Below are 23,252 nucleotides of genomic sequence, written 5' to 3' on the forward strand. Positions count from 1 at the left end.
TCTTTCTAAAGGAATTACCATTGGTATAATTCACATGATGGTTCCAAAATGATCAGTGATTGTAACAATAGAGATTCGCTGCTCTAAAAAAACAAACTAACAAAAAGCCTTAAGCAACAGGAAATGCTCTTGCTACATTAATTTTCTTTGTTGTATGTACACAGTCTTCAAACAAGGGCAGACAGAAACCAATTCAAGTACCCTTGCTGAAGGATCAAATAGAGGTAAAATCAGAGGTTCGAATTACAAAACAAATAAAAACCAACCTTAAGTTAAGAAGACATATTGCCCAGGTGATTTTTGCTTGCTTCTTACCCATCTTGTTTGCAAGTGTAAGCAGACAGACCAAGGGCTTAAAAAAAAACCCTCAAAATGGGGCTGCTAGTGTTTCAGCAACTCACCAGCCACCAAAAGAGCTTATTGAATGCTGGAATCAACAATTCTATGTTTTAAACGTAAACAAACATTCTTGATTTACTAATTTTTAGAGTAACAACACAAATTTTGCATTCTCCTTGCAATGGAAAACTTGCTGGGAAGTTCATTCTTTTTCTCATTTTCAAAAATGCATCATGTAGCACCAGCAGCTTTTCTCTGAAGTTACACTTAGTTTTTGACCATACTGGCCACACCACACCATCTTCAATTCTTTTTTTAAAAACATATTAATTTATTTGAAAGATGCCCATTTATTGTTATTGTTATTTCCTGAGTTCTGCACTAACCAAGTACAGATACTATGATACAGACATGATAGGACTCTACACTATTTGATCACATAGCTCTGTATACCCATGGAGCAAAAAAGGGGTCTGAATTAGCATAATTGTTTGATCTTTTCCCTGAAAGGTCTTAAGAACATTATGTTTAAAACTCTATTGAATTTTACCTATTGAAGCACTCTTTGCCAGCTGCTACAGTGCAGAGTGGAGACCAGGAAGCTGCCAAATTAGAGACCAACATTCAGGGTTCCAGCTCTTGTACTGACCACAAGCAGAGGTTTGGCTATTAAGTTTCCACCTTTTTCACCTCTACAGAATAAGGTGATTTGCCTTATTATGAATACTGAAGGCAGTGCCAGAGCCTCTGATCATGCAGTAAAGTAAGAAAAGTGAATAAATAGGTTCTTTTTTAAAAAATATTTTTTAGAGCAGTTTTAGGTTCACAGCAAAATTGAGAAGTTACAGAGATTTCCCATATACCCCTTGCCCCATACCTGTATAGCTTCCCCCATTATCGTCTCCCACCAATGTGGTACATTTGTTGCAGTTGATGAATCTATTTTGACACATCATAATCACCCAAAGTCCATGTTTACCATAGGGTTCACTCTTGGTGCTATATGTTCTATAGGTTTGGGAAGTGCATAATGACACGTATCCATCATTATAGTATCATACAGAGTATTTTCAGTGCCCTAAAAAACCTCTGTGCTCTGCCTATTCACACCCTTCCCCAACCCCAACCTCTCACAACCACTGATCCTTTTACTGTCTCCATAGTTTCGCCTTTTGCAGATGTCATATTGTTGGAATTATAAAATATGTATAGCCTTCTCAGATTGGCTTCTTTCACTTAGTAATATGCACTTAAGATTCCTCCATGTCTTTTCATGGCTTGATAGCTCATTTCTTTTTAGTGCTGAATAATATTTCATTGTCTGTATGTACCACAGTTTATTTATCTGTTCACCTACTAAAGGACATCTTGGTTGCTTCCACGTTTTGGCAATTATGAATAAAACTGCTATAAAAGTCCATGTATTGATTTCTGTGTGGACATGTTTTCAACTCCTTTGGGTAAATATCAAGGCATGTGATTCCTGGACTGTCTGGTAAGAGCAATGTTTAGTTTTGTAAAAAACCACCAAACAGTTCTCGAAAGGGGCTGTACCATTTTGCATTCCCAACAGCAATGAATGAGAGTTCCTGTTATTCCACATCCTCAACAGCATTTGGTGTTATCAGTGTTCTGGATTTTGGCCACTCCAAATAAGTATGTAGTGGTAACTCATTGTTTTAATTTGTATTTCCCTGATGACATATGAGGTGAAGCATTACTCATATGCTTATTTGCTATCTGTATATCTTCTTTGGTGAGGTGTCTGTTAAGGTCCTTCATCCATTTTTCAATCGAGTTGTTTGTTTTCTTCTTGTTGAGTTTTAAGAGTTGTTTTTTTTTTTCTACTTTGGATAACAGTCCTTTAGCAGATGTGTCTTTTGCAGTATTTTCTCCTAGTCTGTGGATTGTCTTCTCATTCTTTTGACAGAGCAGAAGTTTGCAGAGCAGAAGCTTTTCATTTTAATGAAGTCCAGTTTATCAATTATTTATTTCATGGATCATGCCTTTGGTGTTATATCTAAAAAGTCATCCCCATATGCAAGGTCATCTAGGTTTTCTCCTATGTTATCTTCTAGGAGTTTCATAGTTTTGCATTTTATATCTAGGTATACAATCCATTTTGGGTAAATTTTTGTGAAGGGTGTAAGGTCCGTGTCTAGATTCCTTTATTTACATGTGGATATCCAGTAGTTATAGCACCATTTGTTGAATAGAGTATCTTGGCTCCATTGTATTACCTTTGCTGCTTTATCAAAAATCAGTTAACCATATTTATGTGATTGTATCCTAAATAAGTTCTTGATGTTAAGTCTTTTTTGAAAAGTTTCACTGATTCTTTTCAGAAGTCTTTAATGTTCTAGGCTACTTACAAATGTCAATGGGTAGTATAAGTGGTGCCCTAATAACCTGGAAGAGTTTATACACACAGGTAGACCATTTAATTCAATGTACACTATACCTGCCAATTCAAATTTGGTAGAATTGAGAAAGTACAACTTTCTGTTTTCATTCAATAAATCTTTCTATGGGTTTCTAGTGTTTGAACTGAATGCCAGCCTGCTTAATAATTAACTTGATAATTTAAATTTTTCTGTGATTTGAAGAGGAGAAGAGAGGACATTCAGGACAACTCTATCATAGACCTACATCTCCACCACCCTTACCCCATCACTCTCTATTCCCTCACCCTAGCCTATTTTTTTGCATAGCACTTATTGCCATCTGGCATTATTTTGTATATTTATTTATTGTTTGGTAATTGTCTGCTTCACCCAGTAGAATAAAAGCTCCAAGAGGGTAGGGATATTGTCTTGTTCACTTCTATATTCCCAGTATGCAGAAAAATACCTAGCACATTGTGGGTGCTTAATAAATATTTTTTTACTGAATAATGATATTTGATTAATTTAAAGGGATTATCATATGGAATGTCACAACTACTAGTAAAAATAACATTAAATGTGCCATAATGTATATCTATATAAACTTTACCACAGGAAAAGGAGAAAAAAGTCAAAAAGAGACAAGAAAGATTTGAAAGACCCTCTAGACCCTTGCTACTCGAGTCTAGAGACCAACCACATTAGCATCACATGGGAGGTTGTTAGAAATGGAGAATCTTAGGTGCCACCCAAAATCTATAGAATCAGGATTAATAGTCTAATAAGATGCCAGGAGATTCATATGCACATTAAAGGTTGAGAAACACTACCATGGGGACCTATATAGGAAATTTATATTTAGGGAAGACACCAAAACATGTCATTCCTCACCTGGTACAGGCTTCCAGTAACCATAGCTGAGTGGAAGGTGATTCCTGATGATTCTCTTTCAGAGCCCTCCAGTGTGATTAAATCAGGTTTACCTTCAGCACCTATCTTACAACAAGGCCTAGAATGATACTGGAAGACTGTCTTACCCCTTCCAGAAAGACTCCCTTGCTGCTTAATGATGCTTGAAATTCCTTTAACGGAGGAGAAGAATCTTTCATTTCCCAAAAAGAAATAAAAAGCCTAAAGGGAGAATGCCTGGAAAAGGTAAAATACAGACAAAAACTTAAGCATACTAAGGTGAAATCCAAAATCAAGAATGAAAGACTGATATTAGTATCTGTAAGTTTTGCTAGGAAAGGAGTCAAGAGAGGAGGAAGGTATTCAATGTTTGCATCTTGTTCACTACAGAGATAACAAGACAGAAACAAGGGAAGGGAATGTAGGAACCAGAAAACAGAATTTAAGGCATGAGAATTTTTGTAGAGCAAACACTATCTACTTTGAATTGAAAAACAAAATACTGCTTACATAAATTTATGAATATTTTTTTAAATTCTAACTTTATATTGAAGTACTTTACTCCCACAGTTTACATAACCCAAGTTTTATCTAATAATCCAAAATAAATTTACAGCACAGTGAACTACAATCTTAGCATCACTGGTTCAATCTGTAGGCAGCACATGCAACGAATGGAAGGGATAGTCCCAGGAGGCCATATTGAAAAGGAGTACCCTAGCGGGTATGCCATTTGGAAAAATTAGGACAATGAAGGAGCCCTTTTTCTTGGAATTCAAACTGCTACCAGCTGATAGTCATCTGAAGAGGCACTTTTCTATAAATTACTGTAATTTAAAAACCAAATGCTTTGAAACTCCTCTTGCCAGATCAAATCAAACTGACTCTCAGTTGGTGGAAGGCCCAGATGTGAGTTTCGTAACACACATCAATTACTATCTAATCCATCACTTGCACTGGCTGAATGTGCTCAGTGCCATTCCCAGAACTAGTGTCATGGAAACAACAGCCTCTAGGTAGGAGTGGAATTTAAAAAATCTCCAGTCAGTGTCTGCAAAGCATTAGTGGAGCATGTGTAAGCACATGCTCAGTTTGGCCTTTTAATCTCAAACAATACCATCTCTTAAGCTATTTAAAGCCCAAGTTGTAAGCAGTAAGAGATGGTGTTATATAAAGAAAATATCGAGAAAAGGCCCTCACTAGGGCCATATCTCTTGTACCTGTGGCCGCCAGCTTCCCTGCACATTTGGCACCGCTGGGGCTCCCACGATCCAAGCAGTCATACCACCTCTGCACCCTGTCCTCACTAGGGGCAGACTCAAGAGCTCCAAGGCAGCCTCAGGACCAGACTCCTGTGGGTGGACCACATGCAGAGGCGGGGATAAAACCAAAGCTGAACCCCAGGGACAGGGGGACTAAGGAAAAAGATTGAAACTCTTTCCATCAGCTGTCCAAGCTGCAGATTAAATCCCCATGATCACCTAGGTAGACCCTGCCTCTATGGATTATCTGAGTAGACAATGAGTGTTCCCACAAATGAAAATGGTCTAGCTCGGGCAGCTGTGGACTTTGGGGGTAGCACACGCAGGAATTGGGCCACATCAGAGTCTCAGAGGTCCCCACAGGGCCCACAGCAGGTCCAGAGACCAGCCCAGAGGCAGAGGAGGGCCTACTGGGGAGGCAGAGGTGGGCTGTGGCTCACAGTGTGTGCAAGGACACTTACAGCTGAGACCCCAGGGAAACATAATTATTACTATTAATCATATTATGTTTTGATTCATTCTGTTATTGGTTCTAGCAATTTGGTTTTTTGTTTGTTGTTGTTTTAGTATTTTTTTCTTTTTAGTCTTTTGGGATTTTCATGTTTTGTAACATATTTTTTATTTTTATTTTTTTAAACTTTTTAAAAACTTATTTATTTTATTTATTTATTTTTGGCTGTGTTGGGTCTTTGTTGCTGCGCATGGGCTTTCTCTAGTTGCAGGGAGTAGGGGGCTACTCTTCAATGAGGTGCAAGAGCTTCTCACTGCAGTGGCTTCTCTTGTTGCAGAGCACGGGCTCTAGGCACTTGGGCTTCAGTAGCTGTGGCTCGCGGAGAACAGGCTCAGTAGTTGTGGCACACGGGCTTAGTTGCTCCGCAGGATGTGAGATCTTCCCGGACCAGGGCTCAAACCCGTGTCCCCTGCATTGGCAGGCAGATTCTTAACCACTGCACCACCAGGGAAGCCCAATTTTTATTTTTTTCATATATTTCTATTTTTACTTTGCTTTTCTGTTGTTCTGTGCTCTTTTCCCTTATTTGTTTTTTTTCTTCTTTTTCTTTAATATATATTTTATTTTTTTATATTTCCATTTCTACTTTGCTTTTCTGTTGTCCAGTGTTTTTTCCCTTTTTATTTTATTTTATTATTTCTAAATCATTTTTATTGGTTTGTTGTTTCCTTGCTTTATTCTTCAGTTGGCACATTGCTTTGGTTAAGTTTTTAGGTTTTGTGTTTTTGTTAGTTTGGATCCTAATTGTTTGATTTTGTTTTTGAGTTCTACTATTTGTCTGGCTGTTCTCTTGCTTTTTGTTTCATTTGGTTCTGTTTCTGTTTCTCTTGCATGTGTGTTTCCTTGTTTCTGTTTTTGTTTGTTTGATTTTACTTTTTACCATTTTCCTGGAGGTTTGTTAGTCTTTTTTTTTTAAATCCTCTTTATTGCCAGGATGAACAACTTGCAGGGTCTTTGTTCCTTGACTGGAAGTCAGGCCTCAGGCTCTGGGGTGGGAGCACCGAGTCCAGGATGCTGGACCACAAGAGAATTCCCAGCCCCAGGTAAGATTAATCACTGAGAGTTCTCGCGGAGGCCTCTATCTGAATCTGAGACCTGGCTCCACCCAACTGCCAGCAGCTCCCAGCACTGGACGCCTCACACCACACAACAAACAAGAAAGAAACATAAATCCACCCATCAGCACACAGACTACCTAAAGTCATACTAAGCTCACAGACACCCCAAAACACACCAACTGACACTGCCATGCTCATCAGAGAGAAAAGACTCAGCTCCACCCACTAGAATGTGGGCACCAGTCCCTCCCATCAGGAACCCTACGCAAGCCACTGGACCAACCTCACCACCAGGGGCAGAGAACAGAAACAAGAGGAACTACAACACTGCAGCCTAGGGAAAGGAGACCTCAATACTGTAAATGAGATAAAATGAGAACACAGAGAAATATCTTTCAGGCAAAGGAGCAAGATAAAAACCCACAAGACCAAATAAATGAAGAGGAAAAAGGCAAACTACCCGAGAAAGAACTCAGAGTAATGATAGTACAGATAATCCAAAATCTCAGAAATAGCGAAAATAAAAGAAATATTTAACAAGGGCCTAGAAGAACTAAAGAGCAAACAAACAGTAATGAACAACACAATAACTAAAATTAAAAATACTCTAGAAGGGATCAATAGCAGAATAACTGAGGCACAAGAATGGATAAGTGAGCTAGAAGATACAATGGTGGAAATAGCTGCCACAAAGCAGAATAAAGAAAAAAGAATGAAAAGAATGGAGGACAGGGACTTCCCTCATGGTGCAGTGGTTAAGAATCCACCCGCCAATGCAGGGGACACAGGTTCGATCCCTGGTCTGGGAGGATCCCACATGCCACGGAGCAACTAAGCCCATGCACCACAAGTACTGAGCCTGCGCTTTACAGCCCGCAAGCCACAACTACTGAGGCCACACACTACAACTACTGAAGCCCACTCACCTAGAACCCGTGCTCTGAAACAAGAGAAGCCACCGCAATGAGAAGCCCAAGCAGCACAATGAAGAGTAGCCCCCACTCGCCACAACTAGAGAAAGCCTGTGTGCAGCAACGAAGACCCAACGCAGCCAAAAATAAAGTTAATCATAAATTTATAAAAAAAAAAAAAAGAATGGAGGACAGTCTCAGAGACCCCTGGGACAACATTAAGCACACCAACACTCGAATCATAGATGTCCCAGAAGAAGAAGAAAAAAAGAAAGGGTCTAAAAAAATATTTGAAGAGATTATAGTCGAAGACTTCCCTAAATTGGGAAAGGAAATAGTCAATGAAGTCCAGGAAGTGCAGAGATTCCCAAACAGGACAAACCCAAGGAGAAACATGCCAAGACATATATTAATCAAACCAACAAAAATTAAACACAAAGAAAAAGTATTAAAAGCAGCAAGGGAAAAGCAACAAATAACATACAAGGTAATCCCTATAAGGTTAACAGCTCATCTTTCAACAGAAACTCTACAGGCCAGAAGGGAGTGGCAATATATATTTAAAGTGATGAAAGGGAAAAACCTACAACCAAGATTACTCTACCCAGCAAGGATCTCATTCAGATTCAACGGAGAAATCAAAAGCTTTACAGACAAGTAAAAGCTAAGAGAATTCAGTACCACCAAACCAGCTTTACAACAAATGCTAAAGAAACTTCTCTAGGCAGGAAACACAAGAGAAGGAAAAGACCTACAAAAACAAACCCAAAACAATTAAGAAAATGGTAATAGGATTATACATATCAATAATTACCTGAAATGTAAATGAATTAAATGCTCCAACCAAAAGACACAGACTGGCTGAATGGATACAAAAACAAGACCCGTATACATGCTGTCTACAAGAGACCCACTTCAGACCTAGGGACACATACAGGCTGACAGTGAGGGGATGGAAAAGATGTTCCATGCAAATGGAAATCAAACTAAAGCTGGATTAGCAATTCTCATATCAGACAAAATAGACTTTAAAATAAAGACTATTACAAGAGGCAAGGAAGGACACTACATAATGATGAAGGGATCAATCCAAGAAGAAGATATAACAATTGTAAATATCTAGGCACCCAACATAGAAGCACCTCAATACATAATGCAAATGCTAACAGCCATAAAAGGGGAAATCGACAATAACACAATAATAGTAGAGGACTTTAACACCCCACTTTCACCAATGGACAAATCACCCAAAATGACAATAAATAAGAAAACACAAGCTTTAAATGACACATTAAACAAGATGGACTTAATTGATATTTATAGAACATTTCATCCAAAAACAACAGAATACACTTTATTCTCAAGTACACATGGAACATTCTCCAGGATAGATCACATCCTGGGTTACAAATCAAGCCTTGGTAAATTTAAGAAAACTGAAATTTCATCAAGCATCTTTTCCAACCACAATGTTATAAGACTAGATACCAAATTACAAGAAATACACTGTAAAAAATACAAACACATGGAGGCTAAACAATACACTACTAAACAACCAAGGTGCTACTGAAGAAACCAAAGAGGAAATAAAAAATATCTAGAAACAAATGACAATGAAAATATAACAACCCAAAACCTATGGAATGCAGCAAAAGCAGTTCTAAGAGGGAAGTTTATAGCAATACAAACCTACCTCAAGAAACAAGAAAAGTCTCAAATAAACAACCTAACCTTACACCTAAAGCAATTAGAGAAAGAATTAAAAAAAAACAAAGTTAGCATAAGGAAAGAAATCATAAAGATCAGAGCAGAAATAAATGAAATAGAAATGAAGGAAACAATAGCAAAGATCAATAAAAAAGCTGGTTCTTTGAGAAGATAAACAAAACTGATAAACCATTAGCCAGACTCATCAGGAAAAAAAGGGAGAAGACTCAGATCAACAGAATTAGAAATGAAAAAGGAGAAGCAACAACTGACACTGCAGAAATACAAAGGATCATGAAAGACTACTACAAGCAACTATATGCCTATAAAATGGACAACCTGGATGACATGACAAATTCTTAGAAAAGCACAACCTTCCAAGACTGAACCAGGAAGAAACAGAAAATATAAACAGACCAATCACAAGCACTGAAATTGAAACTCTGATTAAAAATCTTCCAACAAACAAAAGCCCAGGACCAGAGGGCTTCACAGGTGAATTCTATCAAACATTTAGAGAAGAGCTAACACAGATCCTTCTAAAACTCTTCCAAAATATAGCAGAGGGAGGAACACTCCCAAACTCATTCTACAAGACCACCATCACCCTGATACCAAAACCAGACAAAGATGTCACAAAAAAAGAAAATTAAAGGCCAATATCACAGATAAACAAAGATTCAAAAATCCTCAACAAACTACTAGCAAACAGAATCCAACAGCACATTAAAAGGATCATACACCATGATCAAATGGGGTTTATCCCAGGAATGCAAGGATTCTTCAATATATGCAAATCAATCAATGTGATACACGATATTAACCAAATTGAAGGATAAAAACCATATGATCATCTCAATAGATGCAGAAAAAGCTTCTGACAAAATTCAATGCCCACTTATGGTAAAAACTCTCCATAAAGTGGGCATAGAGGGAACCTACCTTATCATAATAAAAGCCATATATGACAAACCCACAGCCAACATCATTCTCAATGATGAAAAACTGAAAGCATTTCCTCTAAGATCAGTAATAAGACAAGGGTGCCCACTCTCACCACTATTATTCAACACAGTTTTGGAAGTTTTAGCCACAGCAATCAGAGAAGAAAAAGAAATAAAAGGAATCCAAACTGGAAAAGAAGAAGTAAAACAATCACTGTTTGCACATGACATGATACTATACATAGAAAATCCTAAAGATGCCACCAGGGAACTACTAGAGCTAATCAATGAATCTGGTAAAGTAGCAGGATACAAAATTAATTCACAGAAATCTCTTGCATTCCTATACACTAACAATGAAAAATCAGAAAGAGAAATTAAGGAAACATTCCCATTTACCACTGCAATGAAAAGAATAAAATATCTAGGAATAAGCCTACCTAAGGAGGCAAAAGACCTGCACACAGAAAACTATAAAACACTGATGAAAGAAATCAAAGACGATACAAACGGAGAGATATACCATGTTCTCGGATTGTAAGAATCAACATTGTGAAAATCACTGTACTACCCAAAGCAATCTACACATTCAATGCAATCCCTATCAAATTACCAATAGCATTTTTCACAGAAGTAGAACAAGAAATTTTACAATGTGTATGGAATCACAAAAAACCCCGAATAGCCAAAGCAATCTTGAGAAAGAAAAACGGAGCTGGAGGAATCAGGGTCCCTGACTTCAGACTATACTACAAAGCTACAGTAATCAAGGCAGTATGGTACTGGCACAAAAACAGAAATATAGATCAATGGAACAGGATAGAAAGCCCAGAGATAAACCCATGCACATATGGTCACCTTATCTTTGACAAAGGAAGCAAGAATATACAATGGAGAAAAGACAGCCTCTTCAATAAGTAGAGCTTGGAAAACTGGACAACTACACGTAAAAGAATGAAATTAGAACACTCCCTAACACCATACATAAAAATAAACTCAAAATGGATTAAAGACCTAAATGTAAGGCCAGTCACTATAAAACTCTTAGAGGAAAACATAGGCAGAACACTCTACGACATAAATCACAGCAAGATCCTTTTTGACCCACCTCCTAGAGTAATGGAAATAAAAATAAAAATAAACAAATTGGACCTAAAGAAACTTAAAAGCTTTTGCACAGGAAAGGAAACTATAAACAAGATGAAAAGACAACCCTCAGAATGGGAGCAAATATTTGCACACGAAGCAACTGACAAAGGATTAATCTCCAAAATATACAAGAAGCTCATGCAGGTCAATATCAAAAAAAAAACAAACAACCCAATCCAAAAATAGACGGAAGACCTAAATAGACTATTCTCCCAAGAAGACACACAGATGGCAAACAAACACATGAAAAGATGCTCAACATCACGAATCATTAGAGAAATGCAAATCAAAACTACAATGAGGTATCACCTCACACCAGTCAGAATGGCCATCATCAAAAAATCTAGAAACAATAAATGCTGGAGAAGGTGTGGAGAAAAGGGAACCCTCTTGCACTGTTGGTGGGAATGTAAATTGATACAGCCACTATGGAGAACAGTATGGAGGCTCCTTAAAATACTAAAAATAAAACTACCATATGACCCACCAATCCCACCACTGGGCATATACCCTGAGAAAACCATAATTCAAAAAGATACATGTATCACAATGTTCACTGCAGCACTATTTACAATAACCAAGACATAGAAGCAACCTAAATGTTCATCGACAGATGAATGGATAAAGATGATGTGACTCATATGTACAATGGAATATTACTCACCATAAAAAGGAACGAAATTGAGTTATTTGCAATGAGGTGGATGGACCTAGAGTCTCTCATACTGAGTGAAGTAAGTCAGAAAGAGAAAAACAAATACCTTATGCTAATACAAATATATGGAATCTAAAAAACCCGTACTAATGAACATAGTGGCAGGGCAGGAATAAAGACGCAGACGTAGAGAACGGACTTGAGGACACAGTGTGGGATGGGGAAGCTGGGACGACGTGAGAGAGTAGCACTGATATATATACACTACCAAATGTAAAATGGATGGCTAGTGGGAAGCTGCTGCATAGCACAGGGAGATCAGCTCTATGCTTTATGACGACCTAGAGGGGTGGATAGGGAGGGTGGGAGGGAGGTTCAAGAGGGTGGGTATATGAGTATATATGTATACATATAGCTGATTCACTTTATTGTACAGCAGAAACTAACACAACATTGTAAAGCAATTATATTCCAATAAAGATATTAAAAAAAAGAAAATATCAATTTCTATAATAGCAATTTAATAATAGCTCAGCTCCTTGGATACTTTCTCTGGTAACAGCCAAAATTTTCTAGGCAATGATATCGTCACTAACATGACCGTTAATCTCAGTGATGAACTCATGGGTTCCCTTCCACATGAGAAGTGCTGATTTATTTGTATCCTTCACATTGCCATAGGGTGCTTTCAACAGAAAATAATATTGCAAGTCTACACAAAATGAAAAAGCTGACATAAACATGAAATAGTATAGAGGCCATTGGAACAACCGAACTATCCTCACAGCTGAGTCTCTAGTCCCACACAGCCTGGTGGGGCTGTGTCAGCTATAACTTCATTTTTTGCTTGAACTGGCTAATTTAACCAGCAACAATTATCCTAATGAGAGATCACTATCACTAAAATTTATTTCGTGCTTAGGATGTGCCAGGTACTGCTCTGTGTATTTTACGTGTATTAATCCACTTCTTCCTCATAAAAATCATATGTGGTAAGTACTGTTCTTGTCCCCATTTTGCAAATGAGGAAACTGAGGCCAGAGTGCTTAAAGAACTTGTGCAAGGTGATCCAACTAACTGTACTGGATGCTTGACAGAGTACAGGTCCCATTCTTCCTTGTTGCTTTTCCTACAGCTCCATATATTGTGACTGACTCGCCCCCACCCCCCGCAGTAGTCTCCCTGACCAGTTACAGTGTTATCAAGAAGAGAGCCAGACCAAAAAAAAAAAAAATCATAGAGACAGAATGGTAGCTCCCAGGGGCTGGAGGGGGGAAGGAATAGGGAGCTATTGTTTAGTGGGTATGGAGTTCCATTTTTAGAAGATGAAAAGAACCTTGGAGATGGACGGTGGTGATGGTTGCACAACATTATGAATGTATTTAATACCAATGAACTGAACACTTAAAAATGGTTAAGATGGTAAATTTTACATTTTGTACATTTTACCACAATAAAAAAAAGTGGGGGGAAACTGACGAAGAAGAGAGCCATATGAATAGAGGAGATGCAGAGGTACCACTAGGGAAACTTTCTTGTACCAATCAGTTTAGCTATTTAAAAGAGCATCCATGGAGTTGGCTTTGTACATGCCCAGATCTGTGGCTTTGGAAATACAAAGCCTACTACCTCCTGGAATAGTCTGTTTGGCAGGATTGCTCAAGAGGCACAACCACATGGAAATCACCTCAGCAAGACCATCCCATCCACCAGGAGTGTGCTTTTCTTGTCTACCCACACTGAGCATCAGGATCTTAACTGTACCTGTTAGGAGAGATGCATCAGGCTAAAGATTTCATGGAAACTACAAACGATTAACTACAACGATAGATTCCTTCCTGTGGAATAACTATAGGCAGTGTTCTATATACTTAACCTAAGCAAAAATCATACAAAATAAAACATAATGTGCATCTGACCCAGAACTACCTAACATAGTATACGGCCAGTCCTAGTCATTCTACAAATATTTTTCCTTCACATCAACTCCACTCATTAACAAATTAGTAAAGAGGCACGTACCTGCACACCAAGAAGCAGCAAGACCCGCACTCCCTCATGGACCGCGTCATCCGTGTTGTGGAGAAGGACAAATGACGTCCTCCTGCACTGGGCTCCTGTAGAGAGGCTGGAGATTCTACTCAAATCCTCTTCTCCAAGGACACCAGTGGGGATGACTCCTGCACTTCTGAGGAGGAACTGACCTTTGACCCTGGCTTTGAACCCCAAAGAGGGCAGTCATGAGCACAGGTCAGCCGCAGCCCGGCCACTCAGAGCCACGAGAGGTCCAGAGCCCAGCTCCCGCAGGGGATCCCTGGTCTTCGTAGTGAGTAAGTCTGGGGGAGCTCAAGGCCATCTGCCATTCAAAGTCCGGCCTCAGCTGGGCCTGCCTGGTCCTGGTCATGCAGGCCACAGGCTCCCCGCCTGCCCTGCAAGTCCACCGTGGGGCACCAGCGCCCTGCTCTGTGTCTTCAGCTGCCACCTGCTGTCGGCCAGCTCCCCACAGAACCGCCACCTCCACCTCATCTCCCCCTACACCTCCCCGGCCCTCTCCAACTCCTTCCACCACCTCCAGCTCTTTGAGTAGGACAGTTCCCACGTGGTGTCTCGCTTCCTCCAGGATTCCTACTGCACCACCTTCACCGGCTTCTCCCGCGTGACCAACCTCTTCAGGGGAGACCTGCAGCCACACCTGGACGGGGCCTCCAGCGAGCCTCCTCCGGCCTCTGAATACGTGCCCCACCTGGGTTGCAGGTCACTTCCGGTGTGGAGCTGGGGCCGCAGCCGCTGTGGAGCGGACGCCTCCGGTCACAAGGGAGGAGTGGGCTCACGGCGTGTGCTCCGAGGGCCTCCTGCAGCAGGTCCCTGAGCTGAGACCCCGGCTCTTCTCAGGAGTGAGGAGCCGAGTACCCCCTCGGGGAGGGCTGGGCAGGGCCGGCGGGCGGCGTGGGGGCGGGTCCCCCAGGGTCTGAGCCCCAGCCTACGGGCGCCAGGCTTGGCGGTTCCTCCTGCGCTACCTCAGCTGGGAGGGCTCTGCCAGGGAGCGCAAGACCCATGTGCGCAAGAAAACCGACGAGGATTTCCACCTGAAGCTGCCGTGGAAATCCGTGAGGCCCGGGCAGGGGCGGAGGAACTCACCGCCGCATGGATACCACAGCCTCATGGCCAGAGACGAGAGCGAGAGCCGCTCTCATAGGACCAACAAATTCTTCGAGGGTCGCGAGAACCCAGGGCTGGGCCTGCTAAACGACATCCTCCTCCCCGACTGCCTGTACCATGACGAGCTCGGCTACGCCCAGGGCAGGAGTGACCTTCTCTTCCCGATCCGCTACGGCTCTCAGGACGAGGTGGATGCCTTCCGCTGTTTTTGGGGCGTCACGGAGTTCGTGCTCCGGAACTCTGAGGAGATAATGAAGCGGCAACTCCCGCTGCTCCTGAAGGTGCTGGACCCGCCGCTCTGAGACTTTCCGGACCCCACCCCCTCCCCGACTCCGGCTCTCTCTGCTTCTGCTTCCGGTGGCTGCTCCTTTGGGGCAAGAGGGAATGCCCCTTCCCGGAAGTCCTTCGGCCGTGGGAGGCGCTGTGGACAGGGCGCCCTGGCCCGTCTGCACCTGCTGGTGGCCTGCGCCGTCCTGGACGTGGAGCAGGACACCTCATACCTTCCGGCTTCGGCTCCAGCGAGATCCTCAAGCACACGGACTAGCTGACCACGAAGCTGAGCTTGGAGGACGTGCCGACACTGGCCGAGGCGCCCTACTCGCCGCCGACAACCTGCCCGGTGAGTCCCTCACCCCTCATGATAGCCCCCAGGCCCCATCAGACCTCTGACTTTTGGCTCCCTGACCCCCAGCCCTCGGTGAGCTGCCCCACCACGTGCAGGAGGTCCTAGGTCTGGGCCGTCCTCAGAGCGCCACAGGCTCTTGCTCCAGACTCCCCACTGCCGCTGTCCCGTACCCGTGCGCCACCAGCTCCGCCGCCCCCCAAGGACACGGGCCCGCAGGCGGACCGAACGGCAGCCCGGAGATCCTGCCGGAGGCGGGGGAGGAAGGGTGCGAACTCCTAACCCTCCTGGGCCTGCTGAGCCATCATGTTGGCTTGGGCCTGGATGAGGAGGCGTGGTGGCTCCTAGTCCCCTCTGACCCCTCAGCAGGGTTGACGTCTGGCCACGTGACCCTGATCCGGTCAGTAAGGTTTAAGAGGAGGCAGGGAGTGAGTGGTGGGGGTCGTGGAGACAGGGCTCCCTTACCTGCCTGAGTTTGGGGCTTTTGGAGGAGTAAGGATGGGGGTGTTAAGGTGCGACCGCCACTTAGTAGATGTGTGGGAACATATCCCGGACATAACCGAGACGGAAGGGCCTGCAGAGCTGCTCACTCTTGGGACCCTGCCCACCAGCTTGTTCTGTGAGAAAGAAAAACTCATGTTTAACGCCCACCCCTCCCCCCCCCCAAAAAAAATGAAAATTGGTGAAGACTTAGCCAAGCAGGGCTGAGAGAAATGTCTGTGCTCTAAAGTTCCTGCCCAGGTCTCTCCTTACACTGTCCATCTTACTCTGTGGGCTCCACACTATCCTTGTCATGCCTGTGTCATTTCCTCATATAAGTTCCCTTATTTCTAATTCCAGGCAATTTTTACTCTTTGCTTTTGCCTTGCATAGGACATGGTTTAAGTATAGAGTTTATAGCAATGGTATTTCTAAGAATGTTTGCTTCCTCCAGTATGTTTTACAGTGTTTCAACTCAGGAAAGACTTCTTTTTCAATGTGCATGGTCCTATAGTGCAGTTCTTGCCCATATGTCTGTGCTTCAGGTGACTCCCAGTCTTGCCTCCACATGTGATCTCCATGAGATTATTGGAGAAATGTTTGTTTCGTGGTTTGTTATTTTTTTTTTTTTTGGCCACATCAACCTGGGATAGAACCCATGCCCCCTGCAGCAGAAGCACGGAGTCTTTACTGGACTGCCAGGGAAGTACCATGTTTTGTGGCTCCTCTTGTTGAAAAAAATATTTTTCAGAATGAGGTTTAAACAGAGGATGACTTGCCCTCCCTTAGCTCTGTTTGGAGGAAAATATACTGTCTTCCCCACCCACCCTTATGCCTTATTTCTAAAACAATAAACATTCTTATTGACTCTTACAAGACAGTTAACATATAATCTATCTCATCTCATAAGAAAGAATATTAATTTCCAAACTGTGCTTTAGGTGTCTGGAACAAGACACAATAAAGGGCAAGCTAAGAAATCATTCGTGATTCAACTGAATGATTCCCCCAAAAGGGAACTGGCTTCAGTCAGCGCTATCAGTAGCTTTTGCTCTATTCTCAGCCCCCAGGGCAATATTTAATGTGCTACACGGTAATAAGCTTCTGTATGCTATTATCTGAAGAACTAAAAACCTAAAAAAATTCCATGAAGTTGTTAGTTTTGACCAAGAAGGAAGGAAACTCAGATGCCAACGTTTGACCTAAAAATGTGCTAAACAAACTAACTAGAGAAACAAGAGACACTAACTTTTTATGTTTGTGGAACGTACAAAGGGAAGCTCATCTCTCAGCTCCTATGTTTCTTTTTTAAATCTAATTAATACTTTGCATTATAAATAGTTTTAAAATACCTTTGGTTATGCAGTGAAACAGTGAAGCCACTAGAAAATCATACAAACAATGCAATAGAAAAATCAAAACCAAAAAAAAACAACAAAGAAAAGAAAAATCAAAACAATTTAAAAACCTAAATCAGTTAGGATTCATTTGGATGTAAGTAAAGGAAGTTGTTCAACTCAAAATGGGTAAAGTTAAAAATAAGGAGAGGGAGGGAAATTATTGGCTCACAAAATGCTAAAGTCCACAGAAAACTGAACCAGGGGCTCCAGGGGTATTAGGCCTTAGTTTCTCTCCACCTGTTGGCTCTGCAAACCTCCTGGGTTGGCATCATTCTTAGGTAGACCCTGTCCTCATGGGGACCTTGTAGCTCAGGCTTACCTCAGCCTAGAGCTAGCAGTCACTGCACAGAGAAATTGTCTCTTCACCATAATTCTAAGAAGTGTCCCAGAATTGAGTGTCATTGTCCTGAACTAGGTTACATGCCCAGCCTTGAACCAACCACATACCAAAGGGACATAATGTATTCGATCTGGAGTGGAGGAAGGTGCTACACTTGAGCCCCATCCTCATGGACTGAAGGAGCTGAGGACGGAGGGTCCCCAGAGTAAAATCAAGGTGCCATTACTAGAAAAAGGTAAAAGGATGCCAGATAAGCTAAAGGTTGCCCAATCCAGCACTCAAATTAGTTAAGTCCCCAACCTCAGCTTGTGAGATATTTGACAGGAATTTTTTAAAAGGGAAATTAAGTACAGTGATGCAAGTCACAATTCCAACTCTTCACTAATCAGCAAACACAGACATACATAAATATATTAGGACAGTGGCCCTTCTATTTTAACAGCAAGAAAATATATGAGTCACTCAGATGGAAACTAAAATCTGAATCTATTCAGAAACAATTGCTAACTCAGTTCTAAAGCCACAAGCATCCAAGCACATACACTCTCATGTCAAAGAGGTCCTATTCCTCTTCACTTCAATTTGCATCTTGTTGTGACATTACACCATATGGTATGGGCAAAGTGCTCTTGTATGCAAAGTAAGTTCAGAGTAAATGAGCTAAAAATGTCTTACATACATAATGGCTCTTGTTTCAACTTAGCTGTGACTACTAGATTGCTGCAAACACCAAAATAATAGTGCTGCTAATGAGGAGATTTGTTCATAACTTACTACACTGTCAACTCTAATGTTCGACCATAATGGTTATTATTTATTGATATGTTGTGTGTATACAAAGCGGTGGCTGAGGCCAAAAGCAGCATCTTAACAGAACCCAAGCCTATTAGATTGTGAATAATCTCCTAAAGATAACCGTTAAAAAAAAAAAAAAAATCTGCCCAAAGTCTCTGTTATTTGAGACATCTTAATTGAAAAGACAGAGACCTAGATTTAAAGTCAGAACACCAGGGTTGATCCTGTAAGACACTGGAGTGACAACTCCCAGTGCTGGTGAGGGTGCAGACAAGCAAGCACTTCCGGACATCGTCAGTGGGAAAGTGTTTAACCCAGTCTTTCGGAGAGGAATCTGACACGATTCATTAAAATTTTAAAAGCGCATATCCTTTGACTCAGCAATTTTACTTCCGGGAATCAACCCTGTAAAAATTAAAGTACCAGTACATGAGGACATACATACAAGGATGTTTATTGCAATTGTGTTTGTGATAGCAAAAACTTGAAACAACCTACTCATCCACAAGAATAGAATGGTTGAGTAGACTGATGCATCCATTTGGTCACAGGTTATAATGCGACTACAGAAGAACAAGTCAGATTTACATTTTAGTTTGGAGAGATGAATATTATGTACTATTAGGTGAGAAAAGCAAGTTGCAGGAGAACGGGACAGATAAATAATGATAGATGAGGTAGATAGATAATGTACATCCATGTATATAAAGATATGTACACACATGTAGTATGATCACATTTTTTGTATAAAAGAATAGAATAATAGGGTTTGGATTCAGGCTCTGAAATTTGAGAGATCTTTGAACCTCACTTTCTTCATGTGCAAAATAAAGGCAATCTTTTTGTGAAAATCAAATGAGATGATGATGAAAATGATTTTTGAACCGTAAATAGCAATCAAACGCCATATAATAATATTACCATAATATAGTCTTATACGAGTCTAAAGTTCAGGCTCCACAAAGTCCTCCAAAGGTGGTGTCAACTTGCAGAATTGTATTTGGCTTTATCCACACCAATATCAGCCACTTCTTCTGGTCTCCAATTGTGTGTAACTGGATTCACAAGAGAGAAAACAAATGGGGAACTATATTAATACCCCTGCAGGTTACCCATGCAGTGCCAGGAAAACACTGCACATATTCCCGGAGGAGCCACACAATCCATTCAGTACTTTCAGCCCTAACAAGATCATGTTTTTCTAGATGGCTAGTTAGAGGACCACAGAAGATAATAGCCTTGCAGAAATATGGTTGTGTATAAGAAGTGTTTTCACTTTTTAGAATTAATGTATTCTCTCCGCATATATGCTTTATAAATAGTTTTAATCATATAACAGATACAATTTTATATCCTGCCTCTGGGGCCAGGTGACTCTACTTCTTTCTAGTTGTGTAATCTTGGAAAATTACTTAGCCTCTCTCTATCTCGGTTCCTTCATTTGCAAAATGGGGGTGATAATACTACTACCACTTCAGATTGTTGTGATGACTAAATGAGTTAAAACTTTTAAAGGACTTAAAATGAGATATTACCTAATAGGTGCAAAATAAATGTTAGTTATTATTATCCTAAATGTTCCATTAATCATAAGTTTCTATGCTTTTTACATATTCATTATATAGTCTTCATAACCATCATTTTATTGATGTTTAATAGAACATAAATAGCATGCTCTACAAAATGGGTGTATTGTCATTTATTTGTACATTATTCTGTTTGCTTCTTGTTTTTCAAAATGTTTTCTATTGTACATTAACTTTTTCAGTATTCTGGATTATTCCCATAAGATAGACCCCTAGCCCGAAAGAGTTTAGAGGAAGAAAGAATATAGAAATCTTTGGGTATTTTGATATATATTGAAAGTAGGACTTTAGGTTATGAATATATCTTTACTGAGTCCTTTCTGAACTCCCTTCAGAACTTGACATGATTTTCTTCATCCAGCCATTCAACACCTGCTGATGTTTTTATTAAGGTTCATTTAAGAAAGGTCATTATAGGAAATGACCCTATTAAAATTCATATATATATAAAAGTATTTGGGTTTCAGATCTTTAAAACATAGTTCCCTAAGTATAATCACATCATGTTAGAATTTTGCTGCCAGTAAGGAAAATTTGAACTCAAAAAAAAAAACAAAAAAAGGAAAGCCCACTTAATGACATTTTTAGCACATAGAATTCCCCCTCTGAATCATGCACTCACAAACCATGCACCCCTAAACATTTAGCTCCTTCTGACTCATTCTGAAACACTCTGACAACTTCTCCATTGAAATTCAAAATGTCCCAATACTGTAACATCCTCTTTTCCTCTAATTAATTAGTTCCCTTTCCCACTGGCAAAATGCAAGAGTGATAATCTCTGTATTTACAGATTGTGGAATGAAGCACACGCCTGGAATCTTCCACTGCCCACTACTCTAAGCATTCCCATCTTCCAGGCATGCCTGTCTCAATCCTAATACTGGATTTTCATTGTCCTCCTTCCCTGCCACCCCACCAGCACTGCCAATAGGTGACATCTTATCCTTCAAAATCCCGGATGTTCTTAAACCCCATTTCCATCTGTGGATGCTATAGTTTCTGTGTCCTCTCTGCACAGTTTGCGTAAGGAGACACACTGTCCTCACTAATTTATGTGGATTGATCCAGGCTTCCAAGGCACAGTTAGCTCTCCCATGACAATCTGCTTAACTTTCCTCTTCTACCAATACACTCTGTTCCATCTTGTATAGGGGGTCACTCTGCTTGGAGAGCTCCCATCATGCCAGAGAAAAATTGAATCCATAATGTTTGCTCTCAGTAGCCCCTTTCCCTTATTGCTAATTATTACAGTACCCAAAAAATAAACATGAAACTCATTCTTCAGGTATTTTTCTATTCTGTTGCTACAACTCACACCGGGCTGCTGGTCTGGCAAAGCTTTCAAGTTCCTTTGCCACCAGTTATTGAATTAATTCATTTTCCAGCAAGCTCGCTCTTTGTTCTGTGTAGCACATAAGTGGCACTCAGGGATGGCAAGTTTATACTAAGAAAGCAAGACGATTACTAATTTAAGTCACTATGAGAAGCACTTAAAACCCCACACCTTCCTAGTAGACCCTTACTGACCATTATCAACCTCCCAAGTGGGACCAAGTGAATGACTTCAGAGACCTGAAAATTTCACCTAAGTGGGCTTGCATGAACCCAGACTAAATATGAAATTAAAGTCATTCTTTGAAACCCCACTGGAAATTCTAGCAATGTGGCTGGGGAGATGCTACTGGTTGGCAAAATGGCGAGTCATTTATCCTCTCCGCCCTTGTTTCCTCACACATGAAATGAGGAACACTGATTTGCTTCACAGGAAGGCTGCATGCGTTTAATTAATTAACAACACACATCAAAAATAAAAGCTGCAGAACACCTTTGCTCAGCCCCTAAACTTGGTAAATCTGCCAGTAGCATTCATTGTTTAGTTGATCTAACCTAGGTCTTTCCTTAAGTTGTGGCTCTGGTCTGGCCCATAAGTACATTTTTGTCTACATTTATAGAAATTTATAGGCACACATGTGAGTTTTGGTTTCCTATTTTAATGTTTTCTTTTCACTGCTGCAATTGTTGAGGTCTTATGTTTTCTTCATCAAATGCTCACTGAGCTCCCCATTTACTACAGAAAACACTAGGCAGACATGCCAAAAAATTGCATGTCCGACTAGCGTATATCTAGCCAAATGAGCCCACATCAAACTCAGTTTTCCTTTCCTTACTCCAAAGTACCTTCTGTGACTAGACAAAAGGTGATGGAAACTTCATCCTAGAACATCAAACCCTGCCAGGCACATTTCCATCTGTCCTGTTGAAGATTGCCAAAAGCATTTTTTTTTTTTCCCTTAGTCAATCAAAAATTCTCTCAGGCAGAAGTTATTTTAGGACTAGGAAATGTGGTAGTTCCTACCCTGACTGACTTCTTGGACTTTGGAGGACATACCTGACCAAAATAGGGGGCAGAAAAACAACTGATGTACAGAAGTGGTACCTTCAGAATCTGTTTACTTCCTTCTTTTAGCCACAATAAAACACCCAAAGACATTCAGCCTAAGTGATGAAGAATCATGTCTGTAAGGAGAGAGAGGAAATCAGATGTCTTAGATCCTAAAAAGATAGGAAGCTTTACAGCTAGAGCCTGGAGCCAAGAAGGTTAGAAGAGAAATGATATTAATGCCAAGGAGGGAAGGTCAAGGCCAAGGACTTGGGGTTGAATGATCAATGGCTGGTTGTCCAAGACAAAAAGTAGACTGCCCATTTTGACACTGGGACAAGGAAACGTCTTACTGATAAACAGGGGCAGAGATAGGAAACATTCATGTTAAAATGTGTTTATTCTCTTCTGTAGAGAAGACCAAATCGTTAAAGGGGAAAGGTTTCTTAATACCGCTTCCTGAACTGACACTGTATCAGTTTGCTAATTTGTGCCAAATTAACAGTCATCTCTCATCAGTCAACTTTAATTGATTCTCAGGACCACCAAATATCCCCAAGACCGGTTCCCACCCTGGTTTAGGCTTTATCGCTTAAGAGGGGGAAGGGTAAGCTGGGACGAAGTGAGAGAGTGGCAAGGACATATATACACTACCAAA

General features: G+C 40.9%; 1 pseudogene; it reads left to right on the forward strand.

Annotated features, from left to right (window-relative positions):
- Positions 1–4,358: 4,358 nt before the first annotated feature.
- Positions 4,359–23,026, forward strand: LOC103003129 (TBC1 domain family member 17-like; annotated as a pseudogene).
- Positions 23,027–23,252: the final 226 nt, after the last annotated feature.

Source organism: Balaenoptera acutorostrata, chromosome 8 (genome assembly GCF_949987535.1).
Source record: "Balaenoptera acutorostrata chromosome 8, mBalAcu1.1, whole genome shotgun sequence".
Taxonomy (NCBI): Eukaryota; Metazoa; Chordata; class Mammalia; order Artiodactyla; family Balaenopteridae; genus Balaenoptera; species Balaenoptera acutorostrata.